The sequence below is a fragment of the Dermacentor variabilis genome, chromosome 5 (assembly GCF_050947875.1).
Source record: "Dermacentor variabilis isolate Ectoservices chromosome 5, ASM5094787v1, whole genome shotgun sequence".
NCBI lineage: Eukaryota > Metazoa > Arthropoda > Arachnida > Ixodida > Ixodidae > Dermacentor > Dermacentor variabilis.
The window spans coordinates 148430185-148434194 of NC_134572.1; the positions used below are offsets into that span (position 1 = coordinate 148430185).

At 59.2% G+C, this 4010-nt stretch overlaps 1 pseudogene; it reads right to left on the reverse strand.

Moving 5' to 3' along the window:
• Positions 1 to 826: 826 nt before the first annotated feature.
• Positions 827 to 2210, reverse strand: LOC142583665 (uncharacterized; annotated as a pseudogene).
• Between the last annotated feature and the right edge of the window lie 1800 nt (positions 2211 to 4010).

A 4010-nucleotide genomic window follows, 5' to 3' on the forward strand; every position in this document is an offset into this window, starting at 1 on the left:
CGGGGGTTACACTTCAAAGGAAGCGCGTCTCCAGTTTCGATCGCGTGGCTCGCCAAATCGGTACAGCCAGGTTGATCGGTGAAGAGCTCTTCGTGCTGGCATAACAGTGCCGACAAGCGAGCCTTCTGTGTATCATCCAAATGAACCGCACAGGCGGCCAGAGGATGTGGTGCCTCTTCGTGCCGTGTCGCTCGATCCCTATGGGGACTTTGAGTCGACAAGCGCATAGCGCAGGGGCCTGCCCCCACATTCTGCGCGCGACGCGGTTCGTGCCGTGCCTCTCGTTCCCAAAGGGGAGTCTCAGCAGGCGAGCGCACAGCTCGAGGGCTTGCCCCCGAGCTCGGCGCGCGGCACGTTTCCGACGCCCCATCTGCACAGGCAAGATCGGACGCCGGCGGGCTGATGAACGGCTTTAGCAACGTGAACGGTCCGTCGCGATAGCCGCCATTCGCAATGTCCACAACGATTCCTGTTTTCAGGAGAAAGTCCCTTCCGAGGATCACAGGAACACTGAGCCCGGGGAGATGAACGAAACGCGTGCGTCTCATTCGCTCTCCCCACCTGACAGTCAGCCTTGCGGCGCCCGCCGAATGGGCCACGCCTTTCGCAAGATTGAATGTCGTTCGGCAATCCCGCAAGTGCACTGAGTGCTTCTGCAAGTGGGATAACACCTTTTCGCCGAACAACGAAGCGCTTGCGCCCGTGTCCAGCAGCGCAGGAAATTCGCGGCCGACAATGGTCACCGGAATAAAGGGCGCGTGCGCCCCAGCAACACAACCTGCTCGGTACGCCGAGGGGACAAGCAAGGTTTCGGTCACCCGTGCCTTCACGAGCGACCCGCGCTCCCGTTTCCCGACCTCGCAGGAGGCCTGGGCGCGGTGCAGTCCCTTGCTATATGCCCTCGCTGTTGGCAGCGAAAACAGCGCACTCCGCCGCGGTACCTTTCCCGAGGCGGAGCGGCCTCAGCTCCCTGCCGGGGTCGACTCGCTGCTTGACCAAAGGGCCTGTTATCACGAGCGTCCGCCTCTGCGATGCGTTGGGTCGAAGTGCGTCCCTGCGCATGCATTTCGGGCAGCGGTGCAGCACAGGCTGCCCGCCTCCCGTACGTGTAGGGATCTAGAGCGCGCGCGCTCAGCTCCCAATCACACCCGCTTGTAGCCGCAAAGGCAGCTTGGCCGGGTTGTTGCCGTTGGGGGAGGGGCACAGGCCCTCCCCACGCGCAGCGTGGCTCAAGGGCCTCGCTGGCGGGCGGCGGTGGGCGATAGGCTCGCGCGGCGAGAATGTCGCCTTGAATGCGCTTTGCCTCGGCGGCCAATTCTTCTAAATCTCGGAAGCGGCCGCCGCGCAGGTACGCCGAAAAGGTCGGATGTGCCTGCCTGATCACCCGCTCGACGCGTTCCTCGTTCGAAGCTTTGGGCTCGGCGATTAAGAAAAGGTCTTGCATCGCGCGTACGTACTCCTGAAGCGACTCGTCAGGAGCTTGTGTACGTAGCTCAAGCTCTCGCCGCATCCTACTTTGGTAGTCAGCGGGTAGGAATTCGCGCAGGAATGCCACGCGGAACTCCTCGAGGGTTGTTGCACGGTATCCGGAAAGTAAGCGCTACCGGAACGACGCGTTCCAGCACCTCCTGATCCTCCAAACGATTTGCCATCTGGTAGCGTACCAGGGAGTCACAATAATCCCTGGCACTGAGCAGGTCACCGTATCCGCTGTAAGTCGGGACTGCCAACCGTACAGCGGGGTGCGCGCATTTCGGTACAGCCGAAAGCGCCTTAACTGCCCCCGAGAGTGACTGAATCATTTCGGCGGCGTTTTGCAACAGCGTCTGTGCGCCTGCTCCAAAGGGAACCGTTGGCGCGTTAGCGGCGTGGTCGAGCAAGGGTGAACAGTCCTCCAGCTCGATCAGCGGCGCGGTTTCCACAGGGATACCGGCCGCGGCGCCGCCAGCCCCAGAGCAAAACGGGCTCCTAGCGGGGTGCGCCTGCTGTCGTTCACAGCCGCCACTTGAGGCAGCTATACGTGAATTGCTTAGGCCGCTTGCAGCCAGCGTCGACAAAACAGGTCCGCGCTCGAAAGTTGCGCCACTGGGCACAGCCGAATGTACTCCAAAGGGAGACGGGTGAGCGAAATTCGTGTCTGCAGCATTGTAATCCCCACAGGGGGCCGTGGCAGGCCACTGGTTTTGTCTGCTCATTTGAGTAGCAGCCATCGGGCAAACGTCGGAGAGGGCTAAGGCCCCGTTTCCGTGCTGCGCTCCGTAAACTCCACAGGGAGCCGATCGAGAGCGCTGCGACATCGCACTGCCTTGCATTCCGAAGGGAATCGTGGCAGACGAATGTGCTGGTGTGCACTGTTCGGGGAGGGCTCTGGCCCCGTTCCCAAACAACGCTACTGCTCCAATGGGAGCTGGTACGTAGCGCCTCGTGTTGTCGTCCCCACAGGGGGCTGCGACAGGTGAGGATGCATAAGTTCGCTGCTCAAGGGGAGCACTGGCCACGTTATCGAGCAACGCGGCGTCTGCTCGCGGTAACAAAGGGCAAAAGTCACCTAACAAATGACAAAGGTCACTCGGCCTAGCTGACATAACGCGGCAAGTATAATATGCAAAGGCGTAATAACTCGGCTAAGCACAGACAAAGGCTTAATGAGCCTTTGAATCCGCGTTGGGCGCCAGTGTGGGGTCTTGGGGTCTCACAGGAGTACCGACCACCGCGGGTTCGAGCTTAGCGAGCCACAGGGCCGCGTCAGCCGTCAGCCTCTAGCGCCGCTGCGCGCGAGCTCAGGCCACAAGGGGCTACCGAGCGACGCACGCAAAAACACAGTATTGCCCTAAGATGAAGGAAACCGTTTATTGTCTCCAACGGCACCCAACACTGCACAAACGCCCGGTCCCGGGACGGCGGGGAACCAAAGGGGTCCCGCACCAAGGGCGAAAAATACAGCTAGGGGCGCCTGTAGCACGTCGCTGCGAGAGCACAGGCTCAAGCTGGGACGCGCCGCTAGGAAAAGTCCCGGCGGCTATGCTACTTGCTCTCGCGATAACCAATGGGCCAACTCGCGAGAGCTCGGGCAATCTCCTTCGGCTTGGGCCTCCGATGAGTGCGGCTCGGCGTGGTACGACCTCGCGCGAGCACTAGGCACCCGTTCTTCGGCTTAGCGTCGGGATAGGAAACAACACGAGGTACGCGCTCCCCGCACGGGCAAAGGCGCCGTGCGTGAGCTCAGTCCCAGTCACAAAAGGTGTCGGCGGACGAGAGGAAGCATGTACGTACCGGGTGCCGTCCCAAGGAGAAGAGAGCCGGTTCCGTCACGGCAGTAGCCACCAGGGGCCTCTGCGTGACGTCACTAGCTCCGCCCTCACTGCGAACAATGGCGAGTGGAACGCCACCGCTAAAACTGGTTCGGAGCAAGGGCGAGGTGGCTTGGATTACAGACATGGGTGAAATGCGCCCGCGCAATGGCGCGTCGAATTCCCCAAATCCCCACAACGTCCAGGACAGCGTGACAGTAACTGCCTGTTGACGACGCGATGAAAATGGCATGATGACGATGAAATGATGATGACTTACTGACGACGACTGAATGATAGCGACGGTTCGAAGATGACGGTCTGATGATATCACAATGCATATTGACAGCTACAGATTGAAAATGGCTGAGTGATTACAAGACAACAAAGGAGGAGGAGGAAGAAACTAAGCAAGTAAAAGTAAGGAGGTCAACCAGACACGCGCCCGGTTTGCTACCCTATACAGGGAAAATGGTTTAAGGGAAGAAAACAAAGGCGAGGGCGGTAGTGAAGAAGGTACTATCGGTGCGAATACGTGCTGATGTCCACACTTTCACGCCTATAATCGGTCACTGAGGAATGAACACAATGGCAGGAATGCAATGAAATTAGGACAATGGAATTTATTTTATTTACAGATACTGCAGGCCCTTCTCGGGCCCATGCAGGAGTGGATAGTAAGAATACAAACAAGAGAAGTAAATTTAAACTAACAACTTG